Here is a 27,397-nt window from a genome sequence, read left to right on the forward strand (position 1 = left end):
AATCGGAAGTTATTTATGTTATACATGAACCTTGTTTAAATCTACAATTCTACATCATTTAAAACTACAGCGGATGATCTTGAATTGTTGTGATGCAGTAGGACGGATAACGAGCAAAAACACTATCACCTTTCAAGACGGTTTTGTCAGACATTGTACACATTTACAAGAACAGGACAGTAGAGCACCGTATCTATTCCATTCACCTACATTTACCCACACTATGCCATTCTCAAAAGGCAATTTTCCACCAGTGACCCGGGGCAAATTTCTTTTCTATTCTGTTCCTGGCATCATAAACAAGCATTAGAAAATGAGCACCCACTCAGTTATACTGCGCTATTTACTCAAAATGCATTGATAAACATGTGTAGGCAGAAAAGGAAAAAAAATGTCTGGCCATATGGTGAAGTCTGGAGTACAATACAACACATGACATGACGCATAATATACGTGGGATACAGGTTAAATTGACAAGAGGACAGGCTGTTGCCATTCCTTTGTTTTTACTCCTTACATTTAGGCCACACAGTGACTTGAAACTTAACCATTTATTATTGAAAATCTTTGTTGTTACATTTTTACAGAAAACAGGCCTGATACTTCATGTAGGCAACTAAGGTGATTGCCTCCATGCCCCCTGGTCGTAATGCCTTGGTGCCCTTGAAATGTTCAAGTAGAAATTTTCAATTTCCTCATACATATGCATAAGTGCTCCTTCCCGGGAAGAAAATGCCTTGGTGCCCTTGTCATTTCAAAAACGAAAATTACAGCACTGCATTTGGACCCCGTGTAGATGACATCATCAGTGGCACAAACAGCATTCACACTGGGTTCAAACAACTTCTCAGTGGTTGACTTACACCCAGGTGTGTTTATACCATTATTTGACCTCAATGATGGCAGCATAAAAGGGACGTTTGGTAGTTTTAAACTTTCTCAACTCGGATAAGACTTGACAGCCCTACTCTGCATGCAATTGTTTGGCCAGGTGCAAACAATCTAACAACATGGGAACATTTCATATACATGTACATTGTTATACGTACAGTGTGTAAGATTTCAGAGTGTTTTGTACAATGTACATTTGTTGTGCAAAAGTTTTAAGTACCGCACCCACACTACTCAAAAGAGATTCACAAAAACTCGCTAAGCACAGAAATAGTATTGCTTAGCAGAATCAGATTACCAGCCCAAAGTACCTTCAGTTTGCATTGTTGCAGCTTAATTGTTGCTTATCAGTATTTTCTGTCCAAACATGAAACTGGGCCCGGGACATTGACTCCCAAAATTATGCAACCAAGATTATTGTGATGATGGCGTCAGGGCCCAATGTTAAGGTCGGTTTAGAGTCGGTCGAAAAAATAGTCGCACGATGGAAATCTCGTAGTTTATAATGTAGTTTATACATGTAGTCATCGCTGAATCCTAAATGTCTTTTTATGATCGCGCATCAAGATGTTCATCGCCCGACCATCACGCGACCGACTTTAACTCTGCCTTTAAGCTGTTAAGCAGAAAATACTGCTTAGCCAATTTTTGAGTGGGGCATTAGTTGCAACACTGTAAACGTTGTGGAATTCTGGCTGAGAAACCAGTTTAAAAAGCAAGATTTTTATGTGCTTAGCACATTTGTGAGCTTATTATAGACTTAATGAAATTGGGCCAGGTGAATTGGTACCAACAACAGGACTCACGTGCTAGACATTTACATAAGATTAACCATGACACTCTGTTTCGAAGACTCTAAAACGGGTCAGGTAATTTCAAACATTGTAGAATCATATGAGCAAGGTTGAATGAACCTGCGTACAAAAAGAAAATCTATATTTCTATGGAAACACTCTTTGAGGCACCGACGCAAAGAAATTGGGTGTGGAAGAAATTGCTTCTATCGGCGTTCACAAAGCAAAGTAAACGGAATGCATGGCGTTGCCATAGGGCGGGTTATAAGTTACATGTAGGATTGGTACTGTAATCATTGAATGTGTAGCTCCATTCTGTAATCGTCTAGGGCTGGGGGGGGGGGGGGGGAATTCCACAAGTATTACTCTAGAAGCTCATAATTTAATATTTATAAAGTAGAGATGCCAATGGCACTACCCCCAGAGAAATATTTCCTTCGGAAATCTTTCTGTCAAACTCATAGAATTGAAATATTTCCTTCGGAAATCTTTCTGTCAAACTCGTAGAAAACCATCTTTTTTTTTATCACCACCCGAATCAGCAAATTGCTAATATGACTATAACGGAAATAAGAAACATCACAGATAAGGTTTGGGGGTTCTTGTATGAAGATATTTATAATAAAAAATAAAATTAAAAATAGAGGTCTGTAATTTCATCTATTGTGAACATGTTAAAAAGGGGCATGCCAATTTCCATTTTGCAAAGGGCACTTCCGTTGGAATATCATTAAAGTCAATGGAACACTTTTGAAGGGCACCAAGGCCAAGACAAGGGGGCAATGAAGGCCATGGCCTCCGTTGCCTATGTGTAATTCCAGGCCTGTGTTATTTTCAAGTATTTCTCCTTTAACCCTCCTACTGATACACCATTCAAAACCATTCAAAATTCACTAACGTTTACAACCCCATCGTTTTTGTACACACATGGCAGTACCATTTGAGCAGGGTTGATGATAAGCTGTACTACCACTTAAAACCATTCAGATGGTTTCGAGCTGTGCATACACTGTACCTATGTGCATTACCATAGCCGAATGGTTTCAGATGGTCAGCAAGCTGTTTAACAAATCCTGTAGTGTCTATGACATAGTGTGTGGTAACCTCGTAGCCAAGGACAGATTGGTCACCCCCACACCACCTGGTATCACTCAGTCATGACAAAGTGGGATCCTTGATGCACCACTTAAAACAATCCTCATAGGATTCTGTACTAGCTGCACCACCATTCAAAACCATTTGGAGAACCAACTGTCTGCACAGCTATCATACCATTCAATACCATTCACTTCAATGGTTTCAAATGGTGTATCAACTTGTTACAAAAAGGCGCCGATTAATGAGAATGTAAAAAGAGTCAGTGGTAGACAGGGCAAGTCTGAGCCTGAAGCATTTCAACAAGTTATGTGACAAATGGGGGTCATGTCCTGATTTCATTTTCCAGAAAGAATGCGGCACGGTTCTACCCACAAGAATGCAGTTATAACCATTATGTACATTGAAACCATCCCAAACCAATGTGTCTAGAGGTGGGAATACTGCTCAAGGCTCTTTCACAGTCGCCCACTCCTCTAAGCTGTGTTCCCATTGGCCTTTTTCTTTTTAAGTACTGCAACTTTTCTGTAAAATGGCTTCATGTTTTCAGATTTTCCTTTTTGCTAATAAAAAAAAAAAAAAAAAAAATTGAAATGAAAATCATTGGGTAAGCCAATTTATCATAGGTTGGATATTGATGTGCTGCAGAATAGGGCTTTCCCTACATTATAGCTAAAAGAATGCAACCAAATGGGGCTTGGCTAAAATAAGCAAAAAGAATGCTATCGAATGGGTGGGGCTTGGACAGATTTAGCCTCTAGAAAGAATGTTAAAAAATGGGGCTTGTCTCGATAGCCAAAAGAATGCTACAGAGCTTGTTGTCTAGACCATTAATGCTCACTAGTTAAGAATGCTACAGAATGGGGCTTGTCTATTAAAGGCAAAAGAAGACTACAGAGCGTGGCTACATTTAACCACTACTTCAGACTTGTACAGAATGGGGCTTGGCTAGGTTTAACCACTAGCTAAGAATGCTACACGCCAGTCACACTTTCTGTTCAAAGATAGGCTTCCTGAGGGCCAGTCCTAAACTAACTCCTTGAAATTATGATGAGATGTGATTTTCTCATTTCGCAAACTAGATGAAAACTTTATTTCATTCAATGGAGAAAACTTAATTTCAACAATAAAAAAGAGAGGTAAAACCAACGGTTCTTTTCAGGCCCACCTGAACTCATTTACAGATAGTCATTAACATGGTGTTACCCCAAACCTTTCCATATCGTATTTCCAACATGCAAAGTTTCAAATCCTACTGATATTATAGATAACCATGACAAAAATTTACAAAATAGTTGGACGGCAAGTTACCATCATTGCTGCAACCACTTACCACTGTACCGCTACCAGACATTGCACAAAAATGAACACCTCAGCACTTTTTTATACTTCCCAAACAGCCATCGTCCATGTTTCCCCCTCCGCTTTATAAATATTTTCCCACAGACTGCTGGAACTGACCTCATACAAACTGACATTCCACGACCCAGTTGTGGTGGGGTTGCGCTGGGAATAGAGTACATGTGTGTGTGCAGAGGAGGGCTAGCCCCACCAGGTTAGTCTGCAGTGCATGGCTGTACCATGTAAAAATACACACAATACACACACCATGTAGTACTTTTCTCTGTTAAGTGTTTATGTACATTATGCACTTGTTGGAACCACTATACCTGGAATTCCTTAGTCGGGTTCAATACCAGGTCAGGCCTTTTATATACAAGATCTATGTACTAGTGCTAGCTGTCAGAGTTATTTACACTGACCAACTTCCATGGTATGCTGACTGAACAAAAACGTATGGTACAACATGATTTCAACAATGGGTTATTCACCCTACATATATTTGTACACATAAAGCTTAGATAAAAATGGATAGCCACCATCGGGAAATCCAGAGCATCAAGTGATCATTTTCAGGCCTTGTCCTTCACAGAGGCAACAAAGGCGATTATGCCCGCTGGTAAAAAAATACAGTTTCCTCTTAGAGGTGCCCTTTACCAAGGAGAAAAATGCCTTGGTGCCCTTGCCCTTTCAAAAAATAAGGTACCAGGGGAAGATAAAGAACATCAAGTGATCATTTTCAGACCTTGTACTTCACATGCAATGAAGGCAATTACCTCCATGCCCGCTGGTAGATATTTACAATTTCCTCAATATGTCCTTTTACCAAGGAGAGAAATGCCTTGGTGCCCTTGCCCTTTCAAAAAATAAGGCACCAGGAGAAGATACAGGATACAGAACATCAAGTGATCATTTTTAGGCCTTGTACTTCACAGAGACAATGAAGGCGATTACCTCTATGCCCGCTGGTAGATATTTACAATTTCCTAATGTATCCTTTACAAAGGAGAGAAATGCCTTGGTTCCCTTGCCCTTTCAAAAAATAAGGCACCAGGGGGAAATACAGAACAATACATCAAGTGATCACTTTGTGGATTAACTTGGTCTCATTGCTGAAAAAGGTGGTATGGATCTACATTTGTGTGTAGGCTTACCCTAAAGTAAAACCTAATGGACTTTTGGCAGCACTACTTTGACAAAGTGGCAGTAGCCAAGCTGTCTGAGGTCTTGTCATACCACATTTCTTACCTAAACTAATTTTTCTCTGGTCTGTTTTCCCTGAAAGCGACCTCGGTAGTGACTAATTTGATTGGCGACATTCAAGCTAATGGATTCAACTCATCAAAATAATGTTCAGTTCTAAAGAATAATGTAAAAATTATCTGTACAGTAATTTGACAAATTGTATACAAATTCTAAGTGTGTTTTACCCATAGAAATAGAACCCGGAGAACGCTGAGTGTCTCATTGTGCGTGCGGATACGTTGTGAGACCATTTTTATGGACGCGCACACGCCATTTTCGTAACGCGTGTATGGCAAAATATTTTGCCATACAATTTTGCCATACAATGACATCATCATTGACCAATGAAAACACTAGAAATGGTCTATGTGCGCTGACATCTTGCCATTTTGCCATACGCGCGTGTCACACGATGATTTTTGCCATACGCGCGTATTGCGCGGTATTGATACGCCGCGTCCACAGACGACACAGAGGGTGGTCGAGCTCAGCATTCTCCGGGTTCTATTTCTATGTGTTTTACCCTTTAGAGGCACTGGACAGCTTTGCTAATTGTTAAAGACAGTATTCTCACTTTGTGTAGCCCCACATATTATTATGCATAAAATAACAAATCTGTGAAAATTTGGACTTAATTGGTCATCGAAGTTGCAAGAGAATAATGAAAGAAACAAACAACCTCGCTGCACAAAGGTGTTTGCTTTTAGATAACTTAAAAAATATTAAAAGACTTCAGGCCTTTTAATATTTGAGTGATTTACCTCTTTATCAAAAACTTGTTCACTTCGGAGGGAACCTTTTCCTGCAATGTTTTATACCATCAACAGCTCTTCGGAGTAACCAATTGTTACCAAGTAAGTTTTTAAGTTAACAATTATTTTGAGTAACTACCGATAGTAACCGCCACGGCCTTAAACTGTGAGTCAGGCAGCATGTTAATGCTCTTGTTAAAGAATGTGTTGTGACATTCGCCAAGTGGAAAAGAGGTGTTGGTGGATTGCTTTTAATGTAACAGTACTCAACACATGAATTTCAAAGCAGACTTGAACTGATTGTGATTTTCAGTTCTCTCTCTCTCCACATCCTACAATGAATGTGTCTGCCCCAGCCAGACGAATAGTGACACATGGCCATTAAGAGATTCTCACACTAATGGGCCATTTCAGCATTTATAACAAATGTATGTATGTGTCATTTAAATGGGGAGGCGGTGGAGTATGTGCTTAACAAAATTAGCTTTTTCTTTTATACAAAATTTATATACATGTTTCATTTTGATAAAGCCATTGGACCGTTTCCGTACAGAAAAAAAAATAAAAGTTCTCAGATATACAAATAACTTACAGGGTTTACAGAAGGTAGTGGTAAAAGACTTCGCTTGAAATATTATTCCATGAAATGCTTTACTTTTTGAGAAAACAGTAAAACAATATCAATTCTCGATAGCGAGAATTACAGATTTATTTTATACACATGTCATGTCACGGCGAAACGCGCGGATACAAGGGTGGGTTTTCCTGTTATTTTCTCCCGACTCCGATGACCGATTGAGCCTAACTTTTCACAGGTTTGTTATTTGATATAGAAGTTGTGATACACGAAGTGTGGGCTTTGGACAATACTGTTTACCGAAAGGGTCCAATGGCTTTAAGTACCAGAATATAGAAACAAAATACTGCACAGGGTTAGTTTACAAATTATTAAAGGCACTGGACACTTCTGGTAATTACTCACACAAATTGTTGGCATAAAAACTTACTTGGTAACGAACAATTGAGAGCTGTTGATAGTGGGAAACTTTTGAAGGGCCACCAAGGCCAAGACCATGACAACAGAGACCATGGCCTGAATGAAAGCTTCATCAAATTAGACCAATTGAATCAATCAGGCAGTCAGGCAGCCTGGAACTTGGAGAAGTCTGTGGAAAACTATTGAAGGGGCACTAAGGCCAAGATAAGGGCAGCAGAGAACTGGGCCCAATTTCATAGAACTGCTAAGCACAAAAATTTGTTTAGCATGAAATTTCTTCCCTGATAAAAACAAGATTACAAACCAAATTTTCACGTGATTTTCAGGATAAGCTATTCACAGCCGAATACCAGTTAGCAAGAAATATGCAATAAATGGAAACTTTGTTGGTAATCCTGTTTTTATCAAGGAATAAATTTCATGCTAAGCAAATTTTTGTGCTTAGCAGCTCTATGAAATTGGGCCCTGGCCGCCGTGGCCTCTATAAAAGTCCAGGCTTGAAAGCTTCATCAAGCTAAATAAACTAATTCAATCCAACAGGCAGTCAGGCAGCCTGGAACTTGGGGGGGGGGGAACTATGAGGTTTCTGAAGCAAACTGAAGTGAGCATCATCTGTTCCCTACATCCCTCTTAGCAAGACCAGTGGCCAGAGCAGTTCACGAAAATCCTATGACTCATGTCATCGGTTGTTGAGATTGAATATGTATCTACATGCATAATGTCCAGATATGTACATGAATGACTTGTGGATAATCAGAACAGTGCATAAATTTTGGAGAGAAAACATTTTCCTAAAGAGGAGCAGAGTGTACTGTTTGAAACGTCAAGACCAAACCGGGCTCTTTTTAGAGCCAACACTCCCTCATAAGAGAATAATTACATGGCTGTACCCCAAAGTTTACTGTTATTAATTACATCTTCATTCTTAGCATATATTTGTGTCCATGTGAAACAGGGAAGAATGGAGGGGAAGAGAAGCAGGGGCAGTCAGTTACGCTCCAATCTTTCAATCCAATTGACCCTTGGCACAACCCAACTACTGTAGCCAATTCCTGTTCAGGTGTTCTAACTTCGCATTGTAATTTTAAAAAATGCGGGGTTTTTTCTTTTTCTTTTTTAATTTTTAAGGGCAAAATAAAACATATAAATTCCGGTTAAAAACGGAGTAATCACATCCCTGGTTATCATAGAAACAGTGCAAAAATACAGGTGTGTCCATTAAAAATGCATTATTCCCTCTGACTAACACACAGGTGGTGCAGTCTGTCTTCTCCTGGTTCGTCAAACAAATTGACCAGTAGAAAGTATCACACATCAGACAGGTGAACCCCAACTTGTCTCAGCAGTCAATTACGCCCCAACCTATCGATCCAATTTACCCATTGGCACAATCTAACCACTGTTGCTAATTCATGTCGAGTAGTTCCAACTACGCATTGTAATTTTTAAGAAACATATTTTGATATATATATATTAAGGGAAAAAAAAAAAAGGAATTCTGATTAAAAGCGAAGAAATCACATCCCTGATTATCAGAGAAACCGTGCATAAATACTAACTGTGTACATATTATGCATTATTCCCTCTGACTAACACACAGGTGGTGCAGTCTGTCTTCTATTGGTTGGTCAAACAAATTGACCAGTAGAACGTATCACACATCAGACAGGTGAACCCCCACTTGTCTCAGCAGTCAATTACACCCCAATCTATCAATCCAATTTACCCATTCGCACAATCCAACCACTGTTGCCAATTCACGTTGAGTAGTTCCAACTTTACTTTTTTTCCCCTTTTTTTTAGGGCAATAAAACAGAATTCCGATTAAAAACGGAGAAATTACACCCCTGATATTAAATCAGACAAAAAGTGCATAAATACTAAGTGTGTCCATATTCATGCATTATTCCCTCTGACTCACACAGCTAAGGTGCAGTCTTGCCTTCTATTGATTGGTCAAACAAATTGACCACAGTAGAAAGTACCACCATCAGACAGGTGAATCCCCACTTGTCCGCAGTCAATTACGCCCCAATCTATCAATCCAATTGACCCTTGGCACAACCCAACCACTGTTGCGAATTCCTGTTCAGGTGTTCCAACCAGCATTGTAATTAATTGAATACATGTCTCCTAAGAGCAATGGACTGTGTTACTTGCATTGACTGCTCCATCTGGCTGGAGATGAAGGGATTCCGAAGTGTAAAACCATAGGTGTGATAATAAGCTAATGAAAATATGAACAACACCTCCTGTACTGGGCCCAATTTCATAGCGCTGCTTAGCACACAAATTTGCTGAGCATGAAATTTCTTCCTAGCTAAAAACAGGATTACCAGCCAAATTTCCATTTGTTGCATATTGCTTCGTACTGGTATTCAGCTATTGTTTGCTTATCCTGAAAATCACGTGAAAATTTGGTCGATAATCCTGTTTTTATCAAGGAAGAAATTTCATGCTTAGCAAATTTTTTTGCCTAGCATCTCTATGAAATTGGGCCCTGGTGTACCACAGAATGACACAAAGTACTATACTTTCCAGGGTAGCATTGTGCATGGAGGTCATAGAGTAATATATAAGAACTAGAGCGCGCACTGGCCTATACACGCGCCCTGGTATGCGAGCAGGCGGCCATTTTCTAAGTTGACAAAACAGCTATCTCACAGCGTGTGTTTGTGCGGCCATTTTGTAAGTTGAACAAACTCATCGCGTGAGCGTTCAATAAAAAAAACCTCAAACATGTATTTCATATTCAACGCGCGTGCATAATGACGCGCTTGTCATCTTGCCGTCCCGTGGCGTTTGTGCAAGAAGCATCACTCGTGCACCCTCTAGTTCTTATATATATCTCTATGATGGAGGTGTGCATGGGTTTCCTTCTGTCTTGTGCTGTGTTTTAATATTTCTGGAAATGAAACAAGGATGCATCAAAAGTGAACTAAACTACTGCAGCTCACAAGCCTGAGAAATAAGGGTGCTTGAAACAAGCTCAGAAACTCCAGGGTTAAAGGCAGTGGACACTATTGGTAATTGTCAAAGACCAGTCTTCTCACTTGGTGTATCTCAACATTTAAGCATAAAATAACAAACCTGTGAAAATTTGAGCTCAATCGGTCATAGAAGTTGCGAGATAATATTGAAAGAAAAAAACACCCTTGTCACACAAAGTTGTGTGCGTTTAGATGGTTGATTTCGAGACCTCAAGTTCTAAATCTGAGGTCTCGAAATCAAATTCGTGGAAAATTACTTCTTTCTCAAAAACTGTGGCACTTCAGAGGGAGCCGTTTCTAACAATGTTTTATACCATCAACCTCTCCTCATTTCTCGTCACCAAGAAAGGTTTTATGCTTATAATTATTTTGAGTAATTACCAATAGTGTCCACTAGTGCTGGGCGAATAGTGAAATTTTGTTATTCGGATACCGCTGTCCAACTATCCGAAATTAACCGGATATTCGAATAGTTTTTTTCGCCGCTAGAGGGCGCTATAAAAAAAATAAAAATAAAAAAATATTTAGAAAAAAAAAATTTTTTGTCGCTAGAGGGCGCTGTTCGTTCGTGAATGAGATCTTCTGGGCGGATTGATATTAGTTTTTGACAGTGTCACTCGGTTCATTCATAAAAATGACCGGATCTAATTTAAAGATGGCGATTGGCTTTTTCTTTTGATCGTGGACGACTCTACGTGAAGGAAAACTTTTGTAATCTTTGAACAAATTACGTCAGAAATGTCATTGTTTTGACTCTTCACGGAGGTGAGCATAGTTAAATACTTAATTTATGCTGTTTTATGCTGTCTTAATAGAAGTTTCATTAGGATTCAGACAAAACATTCATGTCAGTTGTCGCCCGACGTCCGCGGATATTCGGATATTAAAGAATATCCGGTTACTTGGTTGTAATTACAGAACTATCCGGTTTATAAATAGCTATTCGCGCCCTATGCGGATATCCGGTTAAGAAAAAAAAGGCATTCGCGGTTACGGATAGGAAAACCTATTCGCCATTAACCGGATATTCGAATTATTCGCCCAGGCCTAGTGTCCACTGCCTTTAAGCCCTATTCTATAGACGATGTGACCCATGTTTACATTCAAACCGCCCTCTGTGAAAAAAACACTGTAGGCCTATACATCATGTTTCGCCGGGCAAAAAGACGCGTAGTCATGGTAAGATTGCCTACACTTTCTAGGTGGTTGCCAAAACACAAAAGTTTTGCCTGGCGGTGTGCGCGCGAATCATGGTTTTCGAGTGACCTCAGAGTTCACATTGTACTACACACTGCTGATCAGGGGAAACACCAGAGCTCAAGTCTACATGTAGTGCATAAAAACCACTCGGCCACGACTTGCTACAATCAGGAGGGTCTTGGTATTGGAAACCATGTCAGTCTTCTGTGGAATTTTGTGGCAGAGAACAGGGCCCAATTTCATGGCTCTGCTTACCACCGAATTCTGCGCTAACAATCGCGATTCCCCGCTTACGTGCAAGCGCCAAATTTCTGCGCTAGCCTTGTAAGCGTAGAATGCCTAGTAATGTGAAATAGGCACGCGCAGTAGCCCAAATTCGCCGCTAACCCATGAAATATGCTTGCTGTAAGCACAGAATTCCCTGCTTCCGTAAGCGCCGGTTCTGTGCTTACGGTAAGCAGAGCCATGAAATTGGGCCCAGTTGGTCAAGAGCTTTCACCAATAACACTACACCACAAAATGTGCACACAAAATTAAAAGTACAGGCCCATATATGCATTCTTACCATTCAAGCGAAACAACAGCTTCTAGCCAGCAGAAAAGTTTGCGCAACATCAGACTAAATGTATACATTATTTGTATGTCTGTGTACTACTGTAGGCCTACAAAAAATATTGACCATGGCAAGCAGTGTCTTAGCCAGAGATTTGGAAAGTGGGAGTGCAAACTGAAAAAGTGGGAGTGCAACCTAAAATCACTAGAAAAATAGAAACGTGTGCGTAGCCCACAATACGAGCGCGCACTGCCAAGTCTGTCTCACCCCCGCCCCCCCCCCCCCCCCCCCCCCCTCTTAAGGGCCCTGGAAGCTCTGGCTACTGTATGTGCTCTCTGGTGGTTTGATGCATTTCTGGTACCTATTTCTGTGACAAGTAAACTATTTTGGTTTAATTTGTGTATTGTTTTGAACTTGAAAATGAGAGCCTTTAAAGCACAGATATTGTAAAGGTGATCGACGTCTGCTATTTAACTCTATGAAATGTTTCTGGGTCAATATTAGGCCAGTTCAAAGCAGTTACTTGGACCATGGAGCTGTGTTTGGACCCATTTAGCATGAAATGATTCAACAACATATTTTTTGCCATGTGTTACTCTTGATACAAAGTTTTGCTTAAAGACTAAAAAAAAATGAAGAGGTATTGAAGAAGAAATTAAGAGTTATCATTTACTAATGTTAGTTTTGTTTCCATTCTTGTCCATTCGATTTCAGAACTATAGGCCTAAGGTCAAGAAGCTGATAATAGTTTTTGTATTTATTTTAAACAAATCAATTAGTTAATGTAAAATAACGATTCACACAAGTATTTGCAACCATCAATATGCCAAGAGTGATTTACATGTACCATAATTGTTTGCTTAATTTAAACTGACTGATCATGGTAATTAATATTTTCCTTAGTATTTGTTAAGGTTTCATAACGTTTAAGTCTTCCAGTCTGTGGAGAATAAAGAACAAACAGTTACGAAAGACAGTGCCATTTAAGTAGTTCCACTGGGCAAAAAAACGTACCATGCATTGAAAAATAAATTTAGGAGGTCTACAGCAAAACTGACTTGAGATTTGAAAAGAAATATGAACCAGTTTTTGATCCTTTTGAGCGGAAAATAAACATTGTTTTGTCAACTGCATTAACACCCATGAGATGTAAACATTGAAATCCAAAAAAGTTTCGATGTTTCAAACAAACTCTACAACGAACAAACGATGTGCCCTTGAATTTCTAGAAGGAAAAAAGATCGTCATGTTTGCCGCCGTCGAGTTGGGAAAAACTGCGGAACCAATCTACAAAGCAACTGCAGAATGTATGCGGTAAAAGGTGCACTGCACCGCGTGTCACACAGTTACTGATTCTGACGTCATAGTAGAAAACAGAGCGCGATGGTTTGTAGGATCATGGAGATGAGATTGGTACCTAAAATAATTGGAACGAAAACGCGTGTGAATTCGCCTCTATCATACCACGCGTGAATGGAGTTCATGCTGCCTGCTGATGACGGTCGATGACGTGTAATTTGCACGTGCGTTGTGTAATGTGTGTTTTGTGCGTTGTGTTTTTGTCGCAATGTGGTCAGGGTTTTCGAGGCAACTTCGAGTGATTGTTTTATGGTTGCGTCGTTGAAATTTTGATTCAAAAAGCAGGAAATCTGGTAAAGCCAAATCTAATCTTACTCACTGCTGTTTTTAAACTGTTCAACAACAAAAAAATAATAAAAGAAGTTCAGTAATTTTCACTGAAATTATTTAACAGCACGGCTTCACCCAAGCCGTGCATCAAATTTTTGCCCGTGTTTTCAGCCCAACTGACCGTGCTAACACGGCGTGCACGGCTCGCTAGCTAACACGTTGATGGCAAGGTCATGAAGCATTGTAAATGTACCTGTAGAAAGGCCTGCTCTGCTCTTAATTCAGAATTTAAATGCTGCTTCTGCTCTGTGTCCTCTTCATTTGAGTTAATTTGCAATTGGTGAGCTCCAGCTTTTGTGGCTGGTGTATTTATAAACATTTATACATGTAATAATAATTTAATAATAATTTGGGGGGCTAATCGTCCTTACTCGCAGCTAGAGCTGAATTGCGAAGGACGCGGCTACAACGTGTTCGAGAAGCAGGCATGCAAGGGCGCATTCAGCTGCCAGCCACATCAACCCATTATGACCACGGAGCACAGCCACGATCGAAAGTGTTTGATTTTTTCCTGAGGTAGGAAAACCGGATGATGTGGCACAGCAGAGAACCAACGCACAACTCAACTCACATATGGCCCGCACGGGGAATCGAACCAGTGTCACCTTAGTGAGAGGCGAGCGCTTTACACACAAGCCAACCGTGCCACCCAAAACCTGTATGCTAATTGTCAAATATTTCTATTTTTAGGCAAAGACTCCACATTCACAATATTACCAACTGTACAAGTTAGGATAGTGAGCTGTCAACTGTACAAGTTAGGATAGTGAGCTGTCAACTCTACAAGTTAGGATTGTGAGCTGTCAACTCTACAAATTAGGATAGTGAGCTGTGAACTCTACAAGTTAGGATAGTTGGTTGAGAAGCACATTTTACAGGCAGTTCATAAATTAGGCTCACCTTCACAGGCTGGGCTTTTTTTCAAGGGGAAACAATTTCACGCCTGGAATTTCTTGAAAGCCATAAAATTGGAATGTTTATGAGAGTTTTGACCTCTACATTGTGGGAAAGAACCTTGTTCAAGAGGATGGAGAAGGAATGGTACCTACAAATCCTGGCACCACCTGCAGAAATTAAAGACACTGGACACTGAAAATTTCTGTATTTATAACACTATTAAAGATGCTATGTCAGATTTTTGGCCGATTTGACCCCAAAATTTTGATTTAAAATTCAATAGACATATTGATGGGGATCGAGAAAGTTACAAGCTTTCATTTCAGCCATTGCTCGAAAAAGTCCGCCAATTATTAGTAGGAGTGAAATAAAGAGCTCAAAATTAGTTTTTGTCGGGATCCCGACCGGGATCCCGACAATATATCACGTGACCAATTCTTATGTGTTATAAAAGAAACGTTTTAAATTTTTGTCACGGTTCCTGACTATTAAAAGTGAAAGTTAAACTTTTTTTTGTTAGAGCGGGTGATACTCTTTGAAATACTATTCACTCTAAGAAATATATTTTTTAATGTTTGGGACCAAAAATCTGACATAGCATCTTTAAAGACACTAGACACTATTGGTAATTGTCAAAGACTAGTCTTCACAGTTGGTGTATCTCAACATATGCATAAAATAACAAACCTGTGAAAATTAGAGCTCAATCGGTCTTCTAAGTTGCGAGATATTGATCAAAGAAAAAAACACTCTTGTCACACCATGGTCACATAAAGTTGTGTGCTTTCAGATGCTTGATTTCAAGACCGCAAATTCTAAATCTGAGGTCTCAAAATCAAATTCATGGAAAATTACTTCTTTTTCGAAAACTTCAGAGGGAGCTGTTTCTCACAATGTTTTATACTATCAATCTCTGCCCATTACTCATAATCAAGAAAGGTTTTATGAAAATAATTATTTTGAGTAATAACCAATAGTGCCCACTGACTGCCTACGATCCAAGCTGACTTGCACAACCTGAACTTATCACAGATAAAGAACGCATGGTAAGTCCAGCGCCATTGCTGTATGACAATTTTATAAAAATCCAGTAGATATGAATAAATGTGTGAGATCTCTTATTTTCAAAAGCCAATGGGCAAATCCAATACTAATCATTCTTCAGTTTCCACTGGGATTGGAAAATCCAGATTTCTGAAGACAATGTCCCTGTAGATATGAAGACTTTTTATTAAGAACAGAAAATCTCAAAAAATCAAGTCCAAACAAATCTAATCGATTAGATTCTTTGGTCACATTCGTGGCCCATGTACATTAAAAAAGAACACCCCGAAGGAAGTGCGTGTAGATTAATATTTCATGAGTTATAACCCAAACGATGAAGTCTCAACGCACATTATGAATTTCGTCTGAGGCCTGAATTCAACGATTGTTTATACAGTTCACTTTAGGTTACCATGGCAATCCGGCTGCCTTGCTTTCATGATACATTTAGCATGGATGCATGTCCACGTGAATACACAAAAGCGTCGCCTTGTCAAATTGACTTCAAGTTTATAATTACCAACGTATGTACATGTACAGCAGGTAGTTCTGTGAGGTTGCTCTAATAAATGGCTAATTAACCGACTTGTCGGTCCTACTGTAATTCACTTTCCAACTAAGTGGAACTAAATTACCGTTTAAAAATTTTTACTGGATGAAAACGTCAGTGATCAACTCAGATTGCTTAGATTTTAATTTCCAGTTTATAATTAGTGGCACTAGAGAAGTAGCTAAAAAAGCTTTATCTCTATACAATATCTCAAAAAATATCCTTACCAACCAAAAGGACAATAATGCAAACAAAAGTTAATGGCCTGACGTTTGACCCTAGCAGAGTCTTTTCTCGAAAGGCTAAATATTGAAATGAACTGCTGGACAGACAGAATTCAAACTAACCTGGCCACTGGATGATCTCGATGGTCAAGCATTTAAAGCCATTATACACTTTCGGTACAGAAAAAAAAGAAAAAGTTCACAGATTTACAAATAATTTACAGGGTTTACAGAAGGTAATGGGTAAAGACTTCTCTTGAAATATTGTTCCAAGAAATGCTTTACTTTTTGAGAAAACATTAAAACAATGTCAACTCTCGTTAGCGAGAATTACAAATTTATTATAAACATGTCATGACACGGCGAAACGCGCGAAAACAGGAGTGGGTTTTCCCGTTATTTGAGCCTAAATTTTCACAGGTTTGTTATTTTATATATAAGTTGTGATACACGAAGTGTGGGACTTGGACAATACTGTTTACCGAAAGTGTATAATGGCTTTAAAGGGAAGGTACACTATTGGTAATTGTCAAAGACCAGTCTTCTCACTTAGTGTATCTCAACATATATGCATAAAATAACAAACCTGTGAAAATTTGAGCTCAATTGGTCATTGGAGATGGGAGAAAATGATGAATTAAAAAAACACCCTTGTTGGACGAATTTGTGTACTTTCAGATAGGAATAAAAGACTTCTAGCTAGAATCTTTTATTATTTTTAGTGAGAAATTACCTCTTTCTCAAAATCTATGCTACTTTAGAGGGAGCTGTTTCTCACAATGTTTTATACTATCAACAGCTCTCCAATGCTCGTTACCAAGTCAGTTATTAAGTTAATTTTTGTTTTGAGTAATTACCAGACGTGTACCTTCCCTTTTAGGGGCTCTAGAATGTAGGGATTGTGGGTTCAAATCCTACCCGGGTAGCCTGTGGAATGTTCTACATACATGTACTCGGAAAGCACTGTGCTTATCACACATTAGTGAAATGGTTTGAAAACCAAAAAAAACAAGTGTTGAAAAAATGAAAACTTACATCTTGGTATTCTGCTGGTGAATTGTTCAACTTCCTTCAAATGGTACTTGGTTCCAGTACTACCTTAGTCGGTACAAACTTTAAACCAAGAAAGTTTTTAGATAAGAACAGTTTCAGAATTCCTTGAACACAGCAGTACTACATGATCTGTTCTGCAACATAGCTGAACAATGTATGGTGTGTGAATGTTTCAAATTCTGCAAACTCCTTATTTAAAAAAAAAAAACATTGACAAGTCTATTTTGACATTAAGTTGTTATTACACAATACTATTGTGTAATTACAACTTAATGTCAAAATACCCACGAGGGATTCATTACAAATGTTTTGAAGACACAGATGACAAACTGAAACATTACAAATAGAACAGGAAAGACATCCAAGTTCAACCTCTCATAAAAGTAAACAAGTTAAAACATAAATCATATTTATTCCCTTTCCCTTAAAGGCACTGGACACTACTCAAAATAATTATAAGCATAACAAATTACTTGGTAATGAGCAATGGAGATCTGTTGATAGTATAAAACATTGTTTTCTCACTAAATAATTTGGATTGAGTTCAAGACCTCAGCTGAGGTCTCGAAACCAAGCATCTGAAAGCACACAAGGGTATTTTTTCTTCCATTATTTTCTTGCAACTTCGACGACCAATTGAGTTCAAATTTTCACAGGTTTGTCATTTTATGCATGTTGAGATAAACCGAGTGAGAAGACTTGTCTTTGACAATTACCATAGGTGTCCAGTGTCTTTAATAACTGAACGATTGGGTGAATGTACATTTACTTTATCCACAGCAAAAAAAAGTAAACTAATTGTGTTTCCACTTTGTGGTAATTACATGTACAATCGCTGATTGTCCTTGTTTCTCCAGATCCCTATACATTAGGGATTGTTACATCAATCTAAAGGGAAAGTCCTATACTATTGCGAGTCTAGCAGGTAATAAGGAAACAGACTTGAAAGTATTTAGTTACCAGTTAATGTTTGAATGCTGCATAATAAAAATCTCATTCAATCCTTTGTGTTGTAACTTTATTACTGTTTGGTGTATTGTTACAAAATAACCAAATCTAATGTCGAGACATCATTGCTTGGTTTGGTTTTGGTTTTGGTTTTGGGGTTTTTTTTTCCTGCACTATTTTTAAACCTGAAGGAAAAGTTTATATCCACTGATAACAACCAATGATTGATGGGAATTTCTTTGCCTATAAATGTACATTGTAGCTGCGTTCACACGAGAAGCTAACTTCACTGCTTCACATAATTCTTCAAAGAAGCTCTCATTGTGCTTAGAAAAAAAGACACAAAATCCAGTAAATAATACTAATATTGTTCCCTTTTTCACCTTTTGCTATTCAGCTTGAAAATGTACCAAATGCTTACAAAGTAGAGCAAACACGTGAACATAACAACTGTCCATGTATATATATATATAAAATATAAAATAAATAAAAATTAAACAAATTAAAAAAAAAAAAAGCTTGACAGCTAAACTCTGTTAACAAAAACGGTGACATACATGGGTAACAGGGAACTATGCATGTTTTCAAATGAATGCATTCTTTGCGCATACTCTATAATCCGTTGCTGTCAAATTCAATTCCAGACCAGACCCAAAGTTATAAATTCCCAGGCAACATTTATAGTACACTGTACATTATGTTTGGCCAAAACATTCAAGATGCCTTTGCAGGAGCACGCACAGCACCCAACGAAAAACCCACTGTGTGATGTCATGATATGTCGCCCCATCCCTTTTTGATGGGCCACAAAGCTGCTCCACTCTGCACAGTAGGTACCTGGACCCAATCCAACTGCACCACATTCAAATACAATGTGCCGAAACTTATTTACATGCACCAGACTACCTGTGGTGTCCAGATGAATAAATGTATGCCTGGTATTAACCCATACACATCGCAATGTTTTCAGCAAAAAACATTAAACGGTCCCGTTAAAAACCATAGAGCTAATGTACACTTGAAGCGACAGACCTGGCCTGCGTTCAGAAAAAGCCCAGCAGCTCCAGGAAACTAGAACGAGGAGGTCTTGGAGTGACAGGTCTTTCTCTGCAGCAGCCCCACTTTTGAGGAATGCACTTCCCACATACGTCAAAACTAGCAAAACTACAGAATTGTTCCACAAGCATCTGAAAACATACCTCATGAAGGAATTCAGCGATTAACTGTCATTTCCATACTTGTCATTATTTCGCTAATTCTGTTTCTAGTTTTTTTCTTGTGTGCCTTGGGTGCCATTTTAGGCAGATATGTGCGCTTTATAAATCTCTAATTATTATTATTATTATTATTATTATTATTATTATTATTATTATTATTATTATTATTATTATTATTATTACATACAAATCAATAGCACCACTTTTCAAAACGTGGTTTGAAAGTGAAAGGATGGTCTATCTCAAGACATGTTCATTCTTTGCAGGGATTTGGGGTTTTTCCTTGAAGAGAAGGGGTCAGTAGTTTAAAAAATTCCTGAAAAATTCTGAAAATTTTCATGGGACATCGAGAATTCAAAAACAAAGTCAAGAGACACTTTATGAACAAAAGTAGTATATAAAAAGAATGTTAATTAAAAGAAAACAGTTGAATTCCGAAAAAAATATAGATCTTCCTCGGACCTTCTTTCTCTTTCTTCGATACTGTACCAGCAAGACTTGCACAGTCTGTTAAATCTTCTCATCTAAAGAACGCAGTTCATCTAAAGAACGCAGTTCATTTACATTACACACAAGAATTGACATCATAAATGTGTCGTTACACTACAAGTGGTACAAAGTCTGTGCAAGGTGTGAAAGTTCACCTTGTTGGTTTACAACAGAAACAAGGTGGCAACAAATTTATGCATTCATGAGAGTTTAAACTTTACAAAGCTTGAAATTTTAAAGGATAATGTACACAACAATAGAAAGTATGAATTATTCGTTCACAGAATAACGAGATGGTCAGGAGGAAACATGAATCTGGTTTGCCTGGAATGCTATAGAACAAATAGGGGTACAATTTTATGGCTCTGCTTACCGTAAGCATTGAATCAGGCACTTGCAAAAGCAGGGAATTCCACGCTTACGTCAAGCGCATTTCACGGGTAAGCAGTGAATTTTGGCTTGTGCATGTGCATGCGCATACTCTATGTAGGCATTCTTCGCTTACACAGCTAGCGCAGAAATCAGGGCTTGCCCTGCAAGCGGAGAATGGTGTGATCGTAAGCGCAAAATTCGTCGGTAAGCAGGGTTTATATGAAATTGGACCCTGGTGAAATCGGGTTACTCGCTGTTTTCTTGTCACTCTGATGACCAATTGAACTTTATTCACACATTTCAAATGTGGGGAATGTTACAATTGTTAGGTCACACAAAGTCTTTATACTAGTCTTTGACAATACATTGTACCAAGTTGGCCCCTGGGCTTGTTGTCAAGTTTTTCAAAATCATCCAATATAAAGGATTTTATCACATTGAAGGGTAGAGGCACACTTGGCTACAGTACACTGTACCAGCATGTATACTTTACCAGGTGTACATTGATTGCAAACAAATGTCTTTTCATGATATAGTTGAGATGATGGTCACACTACGCAATGCATTCCTTCAACACTACCAGAGTCTTTCCAATCATCTGACATAATGCGCACTACAAATATTCTCTCAGTCTGTACGGAATTCTTCAGTATCATCCTGTTATTTCATGGTATGTTCTGGGAATTTAAGAGTCATCTGGAGTTCAAAGTCATGAATATGAATTCAGTACGCTGTTCATGAATCTTTGTTTTCTTTATAAAGGCACTAGACACCTTCGGTAATTGTCAAAGTCGGGAGAAAATATCGGGAAAACCTACCCTTGCACGTTATGCCTTGTCATGACATGTGTTTAAAATATATCCGTAATTCTCGACATCGAGAATTGATATTGTTTTAATGTTTTCTCAATAAGTAAAGCATTTCGTGGAATAATATTTCAAGAGAAGTCTTTCAGCATTACTTTCTGCAAACCCTGTAAGTTATTTGTAAGTCTGTGAACTTTTAACTTTTTTTCTGTTCCGAAAGTGTCCAATGGCTTTAAACGGCTGGTCATCAGTAAGTAGAGTACATTCATGCTCTCTAATAATATTGATGTTTAGTCTACCACTCAACCCAAGAACAACATACACAGACGCATTCATACGCATTTAAAATGTACGCATCTGTATTGAGCCTAGATGTTCACATTCATTGTGACTATACAATGCATTCCCTACACATGTAAGAAGTAGATTGTGACAACCAGATGGTAGTGGTACATGTAAATGATGCAAATGAGCATGGCATTTACTACACAAGAGATAAAAATGCGATTGACCTTGATAAAGTCTGTCACAAGATGTACGTATTAAGGCTTAGTCAACAACGTAATTAAGATGTGCATCTTCAATCTTATTTGGATCCTTTTGCGGCTTGGAGATTTACATACGTTTAAAATATTTGTTAATGCTGTATTATATAAATTTTTTATATAAGTTTTGCGATAACACCTACTTGCTAGGTAGATTATTTTTATTTTTGAGAACTTGTCTTGCTTTATATTCTACTACGGCGGAGTAGATTTTCGGAATTCGGGAGTCTTCTCAGTTCTTCAAAAAAAGAACTGCCCTGCTTTTAACTACTACCTGGGCATAAGGTAGAAAATCGGCCAGGACGTCTACTTTTATTATATAAATACTTGGAAAGAAGTAAACATTAACGCTTTAAAGGTTTGACACTCAGTTACTAAGTCTTGCAGGGAAAAATAAATGCACACTAATATTGCCCTTAATTTATATTCACAACTGAACTGACTGATGTTTCAGGCAGTACAGGTCATATTTAACCTTAATATTCAAGTTCAAATCAAGTCCAAAATTACTTATTTGGCCTGCAAGGCAAACTGTCCACAAGGTGAAAGGAAGAAAAAACAAGTGCTCGACAATCTGGGAGAGCAATCTCTGACATTCAAAACACACTCTGGGACAGGATTTAATTCCAGTTTGAATGCAGGTTGGCTAATGCATTGTGGTTAACAGCCCACTTATGTAGGTGTTTATGGTGCAAGCAGATCTTTTTCCCCCCGTTATGCGGGCATTTCATCTCAAAAGGCCAGTTTCTATTTCACTGTGGAGGCGGCTAGGCTAGACGCGGGACGAGCCACGATTCATGCGTAGGACCAAGCACCCCCCCCCCAACCCCCGGTGTGTATGCGTACTCGTTGCTCATTTTATACAATGGTCGCGTCCCACTTGGACTTCTCAAATCTGATTATTGTAGAGTAATCGAGTCGTTATCTCAATATTTAACCTTCCTCAGAATCACCTAAATGCTATGGATATGTGTAATCGTAGTAGTCGGCCTATCAGATGAATGAATTCAAGCGAGGATGTGTTGAAGACGAGTTGTTCATATTTTAATATATTACCTGAAAAGCTATAAGTAGACAATAATTGGGTGAATTTTGTTGAGGTAAAATATAATGTGGGAAAAAGTACAGGAAAGCATTTGGACTTACATGTAACATGTCATTTCTCCCTCGGTAATTGACAAAGATGAATTATCAATGTGTAATTATGTTTTGTATTTTAGATTTTAGAACCAATTGCATTTTTAATACTTCTAGATTTCTATTTATCTAGCTTGTTTACTAAGTGGTTAAATGTTTTTAAGAATTTTTACTCCCGTTGCTCTAATTAGTATTTTCTCCTTTTTTAGTTTGTCTATATATCCATGTTCAGCGCCCTAGAGCAAGTTTCTATGAATCTATAGGGCGCAGCCCCCGCTATTTAAGTTTTTGTATTATTATTATTATTATCAATGTTTCTGACTTAGTGAGGTGGGCAAGTACAAGCCTTCCATTACCTTTCAAAATGGCCATTATTACGTAAAAATTGGTGCGACTGGGAACCAGTAATGTTACTACATACTATTTTAGACTGGTCACTTGTCCTGCTACATGTTAAGCAGTGTTTGCTTTTTTAGCTGAGCAACTTTTCTGTGCTTAACAGCTTCATTGAATTGCGTCCTGGCTGATACAAAATATTTCAAGAACACTGACATTGAACCAAGTGCAAACCAACATCAAAACATTTAAACAAAACTTTCCAGACTGCACAGTGGGAGTACATCTTGTGTACTGCTATCATTTGAAGGACACTCTAAAAGACACGCCAACTCTCTAATCTCATTGAGAACCTCTTCCTAGAATTTTCAAATATCATGCCCTTAGGAAGATGATGTAGTGCATACTAGCAGAATGCACAGTGATGCAACAAACAGACACAAGCTCACTGTGGGGGTTGGTTGTGCTTCAGCTGCTCCATTGGGATGTTCAGTGCACAGTTCATTTCAGCAGTTTGACCTTGAGCCTAAGCCTCACACAAGCACTCATTTATCATATTATTGTAACAGCTTTCCATTTCAATTGGTTGACTATTATGAAGAAGTGGCATTACATGTACATGTGTCCGATTCCATCACATCCAACATTTTACACTACACTGAACGTTAGTACACATTTTGTGTGTATCAATGTTAATCCTGTTACGGTTACACGGTTAACCGACCCAACATTCGGTTACACTTTAATCAATATTTGCCACCATCAAAGAAAGTCTGAAGGCCTGATACTTCAAGGAGGGCAACTAAGGCAATTGCTTCCATGACCCCCTGATCATTGCCTAAGTGCCCTTGAAATAAATGTTCAATTTCCTCATAGGGTGCCCTTTACCAACTAAAATTCCTCGCTGCCCTTGCCCTTTCAAAATCGAAGCATCCAGTTTCGGATCCACAATCAGCATCCAGCTGTAATTACACAATGACATGAGGTGCAGCACCACATAGGAGAGGTCATGGACCTGACACACAGGCAGCACTCTGGGGTGCTTCCTGTAGTACAAAAAAAAGTACATCAGGGCCACCCGGTAATACAAAGTAACAGAGTGCGGCCCCTCGACAGGGGTAACATGTACCATGCACATTGATTAGTTCACCTATGGTTCACTGAAAGATTTTAAAATATGTAGTGCTGGTGATCAGGTTCTGGTTTCACAGAATTGTAAGCGCGGAGTTTGGAGAGAGTCGGTGCAGGCTTAAAAAAAACATGCAGGATGTATACGGAAATCCATGGCCTCTGCTGCCCCTAGTCTTGGCCTTGGTGCCCCTTCAAAAGTTTCCCATTGATTTTAAGATTCTCCAACGGAAGTGCCCTTTGCAAAATGAAACTGGACTTGCCCTTTCAAAGATGAAATTCAAGGCCTGTCATTCCTGACAAAAAGGTCTAAAACTAAGATCCAAGTAGTCTCAGGAGGTGGTATTTTTAGTAGCCCCATGAACAATAGATTTCCAGGAGCTTTTAGGAAGTGCATAATGTTTTTCCATCTGTAGTTCTAAATCATTCGTACTAGTTTGGTTTTTTATTTTCAAGGCAGACATAAACATTTCTGAATTCAAATAAATTTCTGAAATTTCTCATCCACGAAAACTGTGATTTACAAATTTCCTGCCACGCAATCAACTCTTTCAGTGCCCCCTTCTTTTTGTATTTTTAACCTATGTCCAACTTTTTGCGAAGTTTTTCGAAATTTTGCACAAACAAAATAAAGATCTCATCAAACATGCCTTGTAATGCCTTGGTACATCTAAAAGTCAATAGTGTTTCTCGTTACAGTGATAATGCCCTCTTGTTATGTATAATGGGTAGTATCTGTATGTACAATAATGACATTTTCGGATACATAGCTACGACCTTGGCAGTGAAACTGAACGATTTAACAGGAAACCAGTCACATTATGAACAGGTGGAATATTTTCTCACGGCAACGGCTGTGTCCGCACTGGCGGGGGTCTGCCCCCCCCCCCCCCAAGATGCCACCCCACAAAAAAGTAGAAAAGAAGAGAGACAAAAAGAGGAAAAATGTGTGTTTGTAAAAAAAAACAATGTAATAAACGATTGCAATCGAGATTGCTCTTGAGGCCCAAAAATTCTCTATGAGGATTTGGCCCCTTCAGCGTTTTAAAACATTTCGCCTGTTAAAAAAAATAATTAAAGTACAACTTACACAAACTTGTATTCTATTTCTACCCACTTATCCTAAAAGGACTGGCAGTATGAGTCACATACCATGCGGTTGTGAACGTACATGTACATAAACCGGTGTGTGCACAATGATTCATCTGAACAAAACAGTTTGCTCTTACGTACATTATCTTTAAGTTTACTTTTCGAGGTCTTATGTTTTAACTTAAAGTTTTAAGCCACTTTTGACCACCTTTTGGGAGCCACCTTTTTTTCTTTTCTTTTATATATTGTCAATTTTGTTTTTTTCCCCAAAAGGCAAAATTATTCAAGTACTTTTCGCTTTATCAGGGCACCATTCTTTTGACAATTGATCTTACATGTATGTACTCATATTCCAGACATCGAAGTTCTAAAAAGTCAGCAAATTTTTTATCCTGGCTCTTTCCTCCTTGATAGAAATAATACAAAATTTTTAAAAAAAAATCCCTCATCCTGCTTTTAAGGAAAACAAAACCAAGACGATCAACTGGTGAATTTTATTACTTCAACGGCCTCATGTCAGCCTCTAAAGGGAAGAGTATGTTTATAGCCAGCCCCCAAGAGGAAACCAAAATGTAACCAAATTATCGTGTGAACATTTCATAGATCATTGGTTTCCTGGGCCCGATTTCATAAAGCTGTGAGGCAGAAAATACTGCTTGAAAATTGAGTGGGGAACCAGTCACAACAGTGTAAACTTTAACAATTTTGGCTGGTAACCTGTCTCTGTTAAGCGATACTTGTCTTTGCTAAGCAAAGTTTTGTGCTTACAGTATGTGCTTACAATATGAAATTGGACTTATTTCTCAAGAAAAAACCTGTATGAGTGTATGAATGTTTTTGTATATTTTGTCAAATTCTCTTGCATTTTGTTGGGGCAACAAAGAAGTGCGTCCAAGTGTAAAATAACAGAGAACGATTTCCCTTGTATAGCAGAGCAAAGTGACACACAAAATGTATCAGTTGCTACTCAAAAATCACAATTTTTCTACTCAGTATCAGCATTCAGTGTGCAGAAAATAAGTTCACTCTAAATTGTTCTGCTACGCAAAAGTGCTGACTGAAATCCTTCCCTGCAAACCTTCATGTACATGTATGTCATTAGTTCTTTGCAGGATTATGTCTTTTTTATAATCCCTTTATTGTATAAACACAATAAAGGCTTGTGTAATTCACAGTCATTCGACTTCATCTTTGAGAGGGCAAGGTCATTTTTAGTTTGAAATGGGCGCTCAGATTGGAAAACATCTTGTATATTTTGTCAATTTCTTTTGCAATTTGTTTGGGGCAACAAAGATGTGTGTCCAAGTGTTACATACATTGTACATTATCTTCATGTCTGTCATTAGTTCTTGCCAGGATTTGGTCTTTTTTTTATAATCCCTTTATTGTATAAACACTGGCTTACAAGTGTAATCCATAGCCATTGAATTCATCTTTGAGAGGGCAAGGTTGCTTTTTATTTTGAATAGAGGCGCTTTCATTTAGAAAATATCTATGGGAAAAGTTTAAAGGGGCATCACTTTCACCAAACTCTTCCTAACTTAGGATTAATCTTAGGACTTAGGACGAGTTCATTTCCATATATCCATAGACGTTAAGACGTATTGAACCCATCCTAAGTTAGGACGAGTAACTCGGCCTTACTTGAGATAGGATTAATCCTAGCGTTTCGTGAAATAGTCTCCAACAGAGGCCACACAGTGTCTGTGTAACTCACAGCCTGTATTCGGACATGATGTTCCCCCAATTAACATCTAACTTTGGAGCAATTCTGTCTACTTAGCTGGAACTTTGCACCCAGACGAGAAATTGACGTTTGTGAGCCTTTAAAAGATTCTCAAGTCATGTCTCGGGGGCAAAGATCACTCTGACGAAATGTTGCCGGTAAAATAAAAAATGAATTCCTAGTTTTTTAAGTGGTTCATCAATCATCCGATCAAACTGTCATTTAAATGGCACCTTCCCCACTAGAATCTTGCAAGAAGGGGATGAGGCTCATCTTTTACTCTGCG

The 27,397-nt window shown here is 38.5% G+C and overlaps 1 protein-coding gene across 3 annotated transcripts in view; it reads right to left on the reverse strand.

Moving 5' to 3' along the window:
• The window catches only part of LOC139945605 (fibronectin type-III domain-containing protein 3A-like), a 127,925-nt gene that overhangs the window by 91,417 nt on the left and 9,111 nt on the right, over positions 1-27,397 (reverse strand). Inside the window, exon 1 of one of the 3 annotated variants that reach the window (XM_071943014.1) lies at positions 4,114-4,205. The exons of the other annotated variants lie outside the window; for them this stretch is intronic. The gene's annotated coding sequence lies outside the window, so the exon portion shown is untranslated. Of the gene's footprint in view, positions 1-4,113; positions 4,206-27,397 lie in introns of those variants that run through there. 3 annotated transcript variants of the gene reach the window in all.

This window comes from Asterias amurensis, chromosome 12 (genome assembly GCF_032118995.1).
Source record: "Asterias amurensis chromosome 12, ASM3211899v1".
NCBI lineage: Eukaryota > Metazoa > Echinodermata > Asteroidea > Forcipulatida > Asteriidae > Asterias > Asterias amurensis.